The sequence below is a fragment of the Rhinopithecus roxellana genome, chromosome 6 (assembly GCF_007565055.1).
Source record: "Rhinopithecus roxellana isolate Shanxi Qingling chromosome 6, ASM756505v1, whole genome shotgun sequence".
Lineage (NCBI taxonomy): Eukaryota > Metazoa > Chordata > Mammalia > Primates > Cercopithecidae > Rhinopithecus > Rhinopithecus roxellana.
The window spans coordinates 1,829,171-1,841,463 of record NC_044554.1 but is presented as its reverse complement, the minus strand read 5'-3'; the positions used below and the strand labels follow the sequence as shown (position 1 = coordinate 1,841,463).

Genomic DNA, 12,293 nt, shown 5'->3' with positions numbered 1-12,293 from the left:
GCACATTTCTATATTTCAATATCCCTGTAACTGTGTAGTTGAGGAGTTCCCACCTAACCTTCAATTGGAAGTGATTAATCTGCCATATAATGACATGCTAAAGTGCAAATTTCAAGAGAAGAATATAACAGAACTCTATAATTGTCTTCCAAGCAATGAATATACTCAAGTTAAATCATATGTTCATGAATGATCAGTATTTGGCAGTATGTATCTATCTTAAAAACATTTTCAAAGATGAAATATGTAAAATCTCATTATAACTGGTATAAACAGATGTACACAATTTTGATGCTGAAGAACACTAACTCTGGGGCCTAGCACAGCACTCACGACTGTAATCCCAGCACCTTGGGGGACCTGAGGAGTAAGAATCCCTTGAGCCCAGGAGTTCTAGACCAGCCTGGACAACATAGTGAGATCCCCATCTTTACAAAAACGTTTTAAAAACTAGCGGGGCACAGTGGCTCAGGGTTGCTGTAGTCCTCGCTACCGAGGAGGCTGAGGCGGGAGGATGCTTGAGCCCAGGAGTTCAAGGCTGCAGCGAGCCATGATGGCACTACTGCCCTCCAGCCTGGACGACAGGACAGGGTCCTGTCTGAAAAACAAAACAAAACAAAACAAAAAAAAATGCCCGGGCGCGGTGGCTCAAGCCTGTAATCCCAGCACTTTGGGAGGCCGAGACGGGTGGATCACGAGGTCAGGAGATCGAGACCATCCTGGCTAACACGGTGAAACCCCGTCTCTACTAAAAAATACAAAAAACTAGCCGGGCGAGGTGGCGGGCGCTTGTAGTCCCAGCTACTCGGGAGGCTGAGGCAGGAGAATGGCGTAAACCCGGGAGGCGGAGCTTGCAGTGAGCTGAGATCCGGCCACTGCACTCCAGCCCGGGCCACGGAGCAAGACTCCGTCTCAAAAAAAAAAAAAAAAAAAAAAAAAAAACAACTCACTAACTCTCAATTCCAATTAAGCAAAATGTTAAGCCTAAAAAAAGAAAAATTCCATCTTTGCATCAGTAGCATTACTATATAATGATATAATGATAACATTATCTTTTTTTTTTTTTTTTTGAGATGGAGTCTTATTCTGTTGCCCAGGCTGGAGTGCAATGATGTGATCTCCGCTCACTGCAACCTCCGCCTCCCAGGTTCAAGCGATTCTTCTGCCTCAGCCTCCCGAATAGCTGGGATTACAGGCGCCCGTCACCACGCCCAGCTAATATTTGTATGTATATTAGAGACGGGGATTTCACCATGTTGGCCAGGCTGGTTTCGAACCTCAAGTGATCCACCAAACTCAGCCTCCTAAAGTGCTGGGATTACACGCGTGAACCACCGCGCCCGGCCAATATCATCATCATTATATTTTGAGTTTTATCAGTATGAAATTGATGGGCAGGAGGAGTGGTTCCAAGACTGAGAGCAAGGCTTGTGTCGTCACCATGGAGACGGACAGTCCAACGCTTCTGATTGGCAGGGACCAAGGGACGGGTCCTCGGCCCGTCCCCCTCGACCCTCTCGGACCGGAAAATCCTGGGAAGGCTCGAGGGCGCAGGGTCGGCACAGCCCGGATGAAAAGCAGACCCGGGGAAGCTAGTGGGAGTCAGGACCCCGGGCGATGAGGGCGGCGATGAGGGAAGGAGGCTCCGGGCGCCGCCGGCGCATGCGTATTGGGGATCTGAGGCCAGTGCCTTGCGCCGCCATTGCGGGGAGGCTGTCGTCAGAGCTGGCCTGGCGCGCGGGCAGCTGGACCGGCCCCAGGAGCCCAGTCACCGGGCGTCATTGGCTCAGGCGGTGGGGCCCTCGGCACCTTCTCCCGCCCGGGTCCACCCTGGCTGCGGCGGCGGCGGCGGCGGCGGCGGCGGCGGCGTCAGGGGGCGGAGCCTGCCGGAGCGCCCTTTGTCTGCGGAGGTGAGTGCGAGCCGGGAGGAGGCGGAGGCTGGAGGTGGGAGGCGACGGGCGGCGGGCGGCCGGCCGGCCGGCGGGCGGGCGGGCGGGGGAGGGGCGGCCGCTGTCCCCACTGTCCCCGTTTCTGTCACCCGCCCCGTGTCCCTTTCGGATTTTTGGTCTTTTATAGGACGGTCTTACCCGTTCCAATATTATAAACACATTGTCCTCTACTATCTGCGAATGCCTCTGAGGCTGAAAAAAAATCTGCAATTTATTTTTGGGCAAGCGTCCATAGGTGTCATTTTGGGGGAAAGTTTTTCCTCATCTCAGGATTATGCAAACGTTCGCCTTTATTTTCTTCTAATACGTTTAAAGAATTGAAAAAATATTTTCTTTTTCTCCTTTTTATCTGTATTTCATTGAGTATGATATTTGTGGTAAGGGGTTAGTTAGGGATTTACCTTTTTCTCTCATTGCCTTGCTGTTATCCGTTGAGTCACTTTTCCACGGAATTGCGGTGACACTTTTATTACATTTTGCAGGCGTGTGTGTACTCAGATGTGTTTCTGTTTATTTATGTTTTTGTTTTGAGACAGGATCTCACTTTATCACCCAGGCTGCCGTACAGTGACACGATCATGGCACACTGCAGCCTCAAACGCCTGGACTCAAGAGCTCCACCTGCCTCAGCCTCCCCAGTAGCTGGGACCACAGGTGCGCACCACCACGCGCGGCTCTTTGTTGTTGTTGTTAGCGACCAGGTCTCACCATGTGTCTCAGGCTGGTCTCGGACTCCTGAGCGCAAGTGATCCTCCCAGCTTGGCCTCTCAAAGTGCTGGGATTCCAGGCGTGAGCCACGGCGTACGGTCAGATGTTTCTGGATTCTTTCACTGCCCTGACAGTTTCTGCACTGAATATATATCCATATATACATACATACATACATTTTTTCATTTAAAATGTTTAGGCCGGTTGCGGTGACTCACGCCTGTAATTGCAGCACTTTGGGAGGCAAAGGCAGGAGGATCACTTGAGCTCATGAGTTCGAGACCAGCCTGGGAAATATGTCAAGAGCCTGTTGCTACAAAAGGAGCTAGAAACATTAACCGGACTTGGTGGTGTGTGCCTGTAGTCCCCAGTTACTCAGGAGGCTGAGGTGGAAAGATGTCTTTGGCCCAGGAGATGAAGGTTGCAGTGAGCCAGCCACTGCACTCCGGCCTGGGCGATAGAACCAGACCTTGTCTCAAAAAATAAATGTTTTAAGCAAATCCCGCTTAATTATGTGCTTTCATATAATGATTTATTTTTTTAGACGGAGTTTTGCTCCTGTTGCCCAGGCTGGAGTGCAATGGTGTGATCTCCGCTCACCGCAACCTCTGCCTCCTGGGTTCAAATGATTCTCCTGTCTCAGCTTCCCGATTAGCTGGGATTACAGGCACATGCCACCACACCTAGCTAATTTTTGTATTTTTAGTAGAGACGGAGTTTTATCATATTGGTCAGGCTGGTCTCAAACTCCTGACCTCAGGTGATCCGCCCACCTCAGCCTCCAAAATGCTGGGATTACAGGCTTGAGCCACCGTGCCCGGCCTGATCTATTTCTTTTAACTTAAATTGTGAGGCATTTGAAAGATACAGAAAAGTAAAATAATAATAATAATAATAATAATAATAATAATAATTTTTTAAAAGGCAGGTTGTAGCACTTAGTAGGTTGTAGCAATTAGTATGTTCTAAATAGATAGCTATTCAGTGATGAATGTTGGTTGAAAGTCACTCTGTTGCTGAAAACTTGCACGTGGCTCCCTGCTGCCATCAGGAAAATGTTCTAGTTCCTCAGTGATGCCCTCAAAGCCCTTTATGATCTTGATATTGCATCTGGCTTTGCCTTACACCCTTGCACTTTTTTTTACCCCAAAAAAGCAGTTTAATTTGAGTGCAGATTTGTATGTGAATTTCATTAGAAAAGAGGACTGTATAAATCTGTATGAGTTATAGTTCTTGTAATATGTTGGTGTCATTTTCATCTGATTGGAAATATCAGCTGTGAAGAGCATGCTTTTAATTTTTACCTTAGAGTATGCATCTTGGGTGACTGACTGTCATAGCCTGCTTAGTCTGCTATACAATACTGCAGACTGAGTGCAAACACAGAAATGTGGTATCTCACAGTTCTAAAGGTGGTAAGTTCAAAATCAAAGTGCGTGCCCTGTTGGTTTCCAGTGAACCTCTCTTCTTGGCTTGCAGAAGGAACTGGCTTTTCTCTGTGTCCTCTTCTGCTGGCCTTTGCACTGTGTGCATGCACTCTTGGTGTCTCTTCGTCTTCTTATGAGGACACTATTGCTATTGGATTAAGACCCCACCTTTATGACCTTATTTAACTTTAATTACAGGCTCACGCCTGTAATCCCAGCACTTTGGGAGGCCAAGGCAGGTGGATCACCTGAGGTCAGGAGTTTGAGACCAACCTGGCCAACATGGTGAAACCCCATCTCTACTAAAAATACAAAAATTAGCAGGGTGTGCAGCACTTTGGGAGGCCGAGGTGGGCGGATCATAAGGTCAGGAGATGGAGACCATCCTGGCTAACATGGTGAAACTCCGTCTCTACAAAAAAAAAAAAAAAAAAAAATTCAGCCGGGCATGGTGGTGGGTACCTGTAGTCCCAACTACTCAGGAGGCTGAGGCAGGAGAGTGGCGTGAACCCAGGAGGCAGAGCTTGCAGTAAGCCGAGATCACGCCACTGCACTCCAGCCTGGGCGACAGAGCGAGACTCTGTCTCGAAAAAAAAAATTAGCCGGGTGTGGTGGTGGGTGCCTATAATCCCAGCAACTTGGGAAGCTGAGGCAGGAGAATTGCTTGAACTCATGAGGTGGAGGTTGCAGTTAGCTGAGATCACGCCATTGCACTCCAGTCTGGGCAAGAGAACGAGACTCTGTCTCCAAAAAAGAATACAACCTTTAAGGCCCTATTTCCAAATAAAGTCACATTGGGGGTTAGGACTTCAACATATTAATTTGGGGGAATATATTATATGGAATTAATTATATGGAATATAATTTAGTCCATAACAGTTACAATATCAAAATGAGTTGAAAATTCTAATCTTCTGTAAGATTAAAACTGCCTCAAATCATTATTACAAGAAGAAAATGTATCCCTTAAGGGAATTCTGTATAAAGATCTAAGAATTGTCCTGGTATCACAGATACACAGGAGAATCAAATATTAAGGAGAGGCTGGATGTGGTGGCTTATGCCTGTAATCCCAGCTACTTGGGAGGCTGAGGCAGGAGAATCGCTTGAACCTGGGAGGTGGAGGTTGCAGTGAGCAGAGATTGCGCCATTGCACTCCAGCCTGGGCAGCAAGAGCGATATTCTGTCTCAAAAACAAAACAAAACAAAAAGAGGAGTTGAAGGGCCCTCACATTTTACTCCATATATTCCCAAGTTTTTTCCCTTGTGAGTTTATATAAAAAATGTGTGGAACTTGAGTTTAAAAAATAATGTGTTTAACTCATATAAAGAATAAAAGAAGAAAACCCTCACGCACGCTTAGGACCTCTACAGAGAGGAAAAACAAATTTTACAATGCAGACCTTTTACAAATTAACTCCTTTTAGAAAGCAGCAAAAATAAAAGACAAATGGTGGAATGGAGACTATATGTGTATGTGTGTTTGACAAGGGAGTCGTTGGTTACTGTCTGTGTTCTTGGGTCCCCAATACCACCCTCTGGTTCAGAGATTTGCTAGAACTCCTAGAATTCAGCAAATACTGTGTTGCATTTATGGTAGAGTGTTAGAGTGAAAGGATGCAGATTAAAAGCCAGCAACATGCTGAGCGTGGTGGCTTACGCCTATAATCTCAGCACTTTGGGAGGCCGAAGTGGGTGGATCACCTAAGGTCAGGAGATCAAGACTAGCCTGGTCAACATTGCGAAACCCCATCTCTACTAAAAATACAAAAATTAGCTGGCCATGGTGGCAGGTGCCTGTAATCCCAGCTACTTGGGAGGCTGAGGCACGAGAATCGCTTGAACCCAGGAGGTGGAGCTTGCAGTGAGCTGAGATTCTGCTACTGCACTCCAGCCTGGGCAACAGAGTGAGACTCAATCTCAAAAAAGAAAACAGCAACAGAAAAAAGCACATAGAGCAAGCTCCAAGGTCCAGGAGAGACCAAGTGCAGGCTTCCCATTGTCCTCTCTCTCTGTGGCATTTTACTGATAACCTTTAAATCTCCCAGGAACAGGCCGGGCGCAGTGGCACTTTGGGAAGCCGAGGCGGGTGGATCACCTGAGGTCGGGAGTTTGGGACCAGCCTGACCAACATGGAGAAACCCTGTCTCTACTGAAAATGCAACATTAGCCGAGCGTGGTGGCGCATGCCTGTAATCCCGGCTGCTCGGGAGGCTGAGGCAGGAGAATCGCTTGAACCCAGGAGGCATGGGTTGCGGTGAGCCGAGTTCACACCATTGCACTCCAGCCTGGGCAACGAGAGCAAAACTGTCTCAAAAAAAAAAAAAAAAAGGAAAGAAAAGAAAAAATCTCCCAGGAACAATGTGTGAGAGATTTGTGTTTGTGCCATACGGAACCAGGGAAGCTCACTCTAGCTTGGTGTTCAGGGTTTTACTTGGGGGCTGGTGTAGGGGTGATCCCGTTTCTCCCTATCATAAGGATCATGACAGAAAACCCTGTAACAAAACACAGGTTAACAAGAGAAAAGCATAGCAAGTTTATTTGGTAATAGTTTTATAACTTCCCCTTTGCCCTCTGAAGGTTTGCTGAAAAGCACTGACATATACGCACACACACAAAAGCAGAATAGCCTGGGCGCGGCGGCTCACGCCTGTAATCCTTGCACTTTGGGAGGCTGAGGTGAGCGGATCACCTGAGGTCGGGAGTTTGAGACCAGCCTGATCAACATAGAGAAACCCCATCTCTCCTGAAGATACAAAATTATCTGGGTGTGGTGGAGGGAGCCTATAATCCCAGCTACTCGGAGGCTGAGGCAGTAGAATTGCTTGAACCTGGGAGGTGAGGTTGCGGTGAGCCAAGATCACGCCATTGCACGCCATTCTGGGCAACAAGAGTGACACTGTTTAAAAAAAAAAAAGCAGAGTAATAGGAGACAAGGCATACAAGTTTATTTGATTATAGAGTTTTTTTGTTTGTTTGTTTTTTGAGACGCAGTCTTGCTCTGTCACCCAGGCTGGAGTGCAGTGCCGCGATCTTGGCTCACTACAAGCTCTGCCTCCTGGGTTCACGCCATTCTCCTGCCTCAGCCTCCCTAGTAGCTTAGACTACAGGTGCCTGCCACCACGCCCGGCTAATTTTTTGTAGTTTTAGTAGAGGCGGGATTTCACTGTGTTAGCCAGGATGGTCTTGATCTCCCGACCTCGTGATCTGCCCGCCTTGGCCTCCCAAAGTGCTGGGATTACAGGTGTGAGCCACCATGCCCGGACTCTTTGATCATAGTTTTATGTGACATGGGAGCCTTCAGACTGAAGACCCAAAGGTATGGGGAAACATAAACATACAGTTTATGTTTAGGTGTGGACATCCGTGTAGAAATATGATTGGACAAAAAGGGTATGATCTCATGCTATAGGTTGAATGGGGAAATGCAGCCAGGCCTGGCTGTTCAGATTCTTCTTGTTCTCTTTGGGAAGTATTCCTTCCTACCCAGTGTGCGGTAGGACCACTCTGGAATGAGGGTCTTATGACCTACAATGAAACAAAGTAGGTCAGATAATTTATTTATAGCCAGTTATGATACAGAAAGCAGGGAATTAGGGTAATATTTTTAGGTTTTATGACTGGCTTTGGAGAAAAAGCGTTCCTGTTTTTTGTTGTTGTTGTTTTGTTTTGTTTTTTGTTTGTTTGTTTTGAGACTGAGTTTTGCTGGTTGCCAAGGCTGGAGTGCAGTGTCACGATCTCGGCTCACTGCAACCTCCGCCTCCCATGTTCAAGCCATTTTCGTGCCTCAGCCTCCCGAGTAGCTGGGATTACAGGCACCTGCCACCACACCTGACTAATTTTTGTATTTTTGGTAGAGACAGGGTTTCACCATGTTGGCCAGGCTGGTCTCAAACTCCTGACCTCAAATGATCTGCCCACCTTGGCCTCCCAAATTGCTGAGATTACAGGCATGAGCCACCACGCTTGACCAAGGGTTGTTGTTTCTATGACCTGCCTTGGGGAAGGGGTATTCTAGTTTCTAAGCCTAGTCTTGGGGGAGAATGAGGGGTGACAGAAAGGAGGGCAGGAGAAGGCCAGAGAGAAATTTGTGCTTTTGAGGCCTTTAATTTGCAGTATCATTTTCTGAGCCCCAACGCTAGTCATATAGGCTTGGCTGACCACCCTTGTGGCTGATCTTCACTCTCCAGCCCTTTCAGAGGAGGAGCTACCACACGGCCTGCGGTTCTCAACATAACAGGGTCCGTTTGTTAGCATTAACATCTGGACATGTCCCATGGCCTCAGGCAAACAAAGACACCCTTAACTGGTAGGATATTCCAGGGCTTTAGAGGTTGTCTCACAAGGAGGCAGGCCAGGGTACCTTTCCTTGAAGTGTTCAGGTTTTGGACCATCCAGTTCTGCTGAGTTAATCCCCTGACTTCATGCTATCTTCTGTCTAAAGACCTCTTGCAAATCAGTAAGAAAAAGACAATAGTGGAAAAACGGACAGATGACACGAAAGGGTAATACATTTAAAAAATAAAGCTAAAAATATAAAAATTTCTGTCTCAGTGTAAATATGTTTATGAATTTCGAAAGAACAAAGCCTGACATGGTTAATGGTCTCATATATCAGTGATGAGTATATAAATTGATACAACCTTCCTGGACAGTGCTTTGCCTTTTCTTTGACCCTACAATGACACTTTTCCTAAGGAACTAATCAGGCAAAATCATTCAAAAACTGTATGTCTAACAAGTGTTTGCTATTGTCTATAAAAGCAAGCAAGCAAGCAAGAAAACAACCCAAAGGTCTATTAATAATGAAATAAATTTTGGTTATTCCATGCAAAGGAATATATTATGAATCTATTAAGAAAATGAATGTTTTCACTTTTGTTTTCTGTCATGAAGTGAGATCCACAATATTGTCAATTAAAATGTAGATTTCTAAAAAGAAAATTATACATTTAATAATATATGCATGTGTATCCTTGTGTGTGTATACATGGAAAAAGCCTGAAAGGATAAATCCTGAAAATAAGGTAACTGGTTATCTCTAGGAGATATTATAGGTGATTTTCATTTTTTTTAATATTTACTAAAATTTGTGTTTTAATATTTGCCAAAAAGTAAAATGAGGATATTTCCATGATAGAGAGGGGTATAGGAAAGATCACTCTGGCTGCAGTATGACGAAAAGGTTAGACTAAAGTCAAGGAGACAACTTAGATGGGAATGGCAGTAATCAAAGTGAGAGATGATGGTGGCTGAACCAACGTACTAGACATGAAGATTAAGACCAGAAACATTCACGAGATACTGAAGGGAATACATATACCAGAATGTGACATTGATTAGATAGAGAGCCTAAGGAAGAACGAGGGAGCTCAGGATGCCATTCAGGTTTCAGGCTTGGTGTTGCTATTCACTGAGATGGGGAATATGATAGAAGAGTTAGAATTAAGATATATCTCTCTATCTACTGCTTGTTATGTGGTGTTATATTCTTTTTTTTTTTGGAGACAGTTTTGCTCTTATTGCCCGGGCTGGAGTGCATTGGCATGGCCTCGGCTCACTGTAACCTCCACCTACTGGGTTCAAGCGATTCTCCTGCCTCAGCCTTCTGAGTAGCTGGGATTACAGGCATGCACCACCACGCCTGGCTAATTTTCTATTTTTAGTAGAGACGGGGTTTCTCCATGTTGGTGAGGCTGGTCTCGAACTCCCGACCTCAGGTGATCCACCTGCCTTGGTCTCCCAAAGTGCTGGGATTACAGGTGTGAGCCATTGCGCCTGGCCTGTGCTGTTATATTCTAAATATTTACACATTTCGCTCTTCCTTAATCCTCACAACAAACCCACGGGTAGATACTATTATTCCTAGTTTTATAGATGAGGAAATGGAAGGCTGGAGAGGTTGAGTAATTTACCCAACCAGACTCATACAGCTAAAGTCATGGAGCTGGGAATCAAACCCATTTGGTTTGGTGTGGAGTCACCATTCTGACCTGCCTTACTGCATGGCACATTAATGGCAAGAGACTTGAGAGACAATGAGTTTTGGATATGTTAGGCTTGAGAAATATGAGGGACATCTACCTGGGGTTGTCCAGGAGGGTGGTTACATTTGTATGTTTTTCTGTAGCTCAGAAAGGATGAGCAGTGAAACCAAGGCAATGAGAGAAACCACCTGAGAATAAATACAATAAAAAATAGAGGAGACTATTAAACACTAATAAATTGGACCTAACTGCATTACAAAGGAAGGATGTAACCACACTGAAAGAGGTGAGGAAGAAAAGAACTAGCCTTAAATAACTTCAGGAAACAGTATCTTAGCTGGGTACTGTAAGGCTAAAGATGAAAAGAATTCCACATAAATGCTGTAATCAAGTCAGTAATTGTGTTTCTCACAAGGGTATGAGTTAGCAACTCTATTATAAAACTATGTTATATGTATATCACAATTGAACAAATAAGTAGATAATGAGAGCCACCAATTTTTTACTGTTGAAGAAGGAAGTTACCAGTAAGGAAAAAGGGAAGACTAAAGTGAACCTTGTGGTATTAGATTGGAATCAGATATCAGTATGAACTCATGGTATTTAATATATATGTATGTGTATATATATACGTATATACACATAAACACACATGTAATCGATGTGTGTATATACATGGTTAGTATGTGCGTGTGTGTGTGTATATATATATATATATATATACATTATATATTTCCTAGCTATGTCTGCTAAGAGGGCCTAGAAGCAATGATACCCCAGTAGCAATAAGCACACCTAGCACCCAAATCTTTGTTTCTAAGTCCTCTTCTCCAGTAAAAGGAACCAGGGCACTTTGGAGAAACGGTTGATTCCAGGGCTGGGCAGGAAAAATGCAAGAGCCTGAAACATCTTACATTGCCAGGAAATGAGAAAGTGCTTAAGAATGGAGAAATCCTGGTTGAAATAACACATGAGTCTCGTAATGGCCAAAGCTGGAACAATTTGTGCAATAAAATAAATAATAAAAGTATTTGACTTTTAACTCATAGAATATAATAAATATTCATGAGTCTCTATAGATATAAACAAATAATCTAATAAACAAATGAATAGGGGATAAGAAGCAGCTTTTCCTTATGGAAAAATTCCAATACTAAATTAGTAAGAGGGAAATAGAAGAACACCATTAGGTAAACACCACATTAATAATTGTTGCAGATGAGATGAGATACACTGATGATGTAATTAATGGGTTTGAGAAGCAAGATGTACACATAATCTTTTTTCTTTCTTTTTTTTTTTTTTTTGAGACAGGGTCTCACTCTTTCACCGAGGGTGGAATGCAGTGGTGTGATCATGGCTCGCTAGAGTGCAGTGGCATGATCACAGCTCACTGTAGCCTCCACCTTCCAGGCTCAAGCAACCCTCTCACCTCAGCCTCCCAAATAGCTGGGACTACAGACACTCACCACCAAACCCAGCTATTTTTTTCTTTTTTTTTTTCATAATGAAGGTCTCACTATGTTGCCTAGGCTGGTCTCAAACTCCTAGGCTCAAGCCATCCTCCCACTTCCACCTCCCAAAGTGTTAGAATTACAGGCATGAGCCGTCCGTCCTGTAGGTAGCCTTAAAGTATCTTCCCCAGGATATTTATTAGCAACAAAAGGAAAGATAGTAACTTTTACCATAGAGAAACCTAGTAGACACCACCTTGACCAAGTGATAATGGTCAATATTACCGTTAATGAGACATATTGCCATTAATGAGCCATATTACCATTAATGAGACATATTGATATTGTGAACATGTTGACATTGTAAACATCGTAGACATATTGACATCGTATAGAGTAGATCTTCATGTCCAGTTCCTGCCGCAGAGCTCCTAAAACCCTCATCATTTTCTGAGTGATAGGGATGATAGAAGCATCTTTTGCTATTCATAACCAATGAGATGACTGGTGACTCCAAGTTCCTACGTAGCTTCAGGATGGAGGCTGGTGGCTAAAGGAACTTACCTTGTAATTAGAGGGTTGAACTTGAAGTCCCAACCCCAAACCCCACCCCACCTCTGAGGAGAAGAGAGGGGTTGAAAAATAGAGTTAATCACCAATGGACAATCAACTCAAAATGGACTAAGGACTTAAACAGAAGACCTGAAGCTATAAAACTACCAGAGAGGAAAATGCTTCATGACATTTGTCTAGACACAGATTTCTTGC

General features: G+C 44.6%; 1 protein-coding gene across 2 annotated transcripts in view; it reads left to right on the top strand.

Annotated features, from left to right (window-relative positions):
* Positions 1–1,645: 1,645 nt before the first annotated feature.
* Positions 1,646–12,293, top strand: part of LOC104675895 (28S ribosomal protein S17, mitochondrial) — a 70,204-nt gene continuing 59,556 nt past the window's right edge. For both annotated transcript variants that reach the window (XM_030932171.1, XM_010380559.2), the window contains exon 1: positions 1,646–1,910. The gene's annotated coding sequence lies outside the window, so the exon portion shown is untranslated. The remainder of the gene's footprint in view (positions 1,911–12,293) is intronic.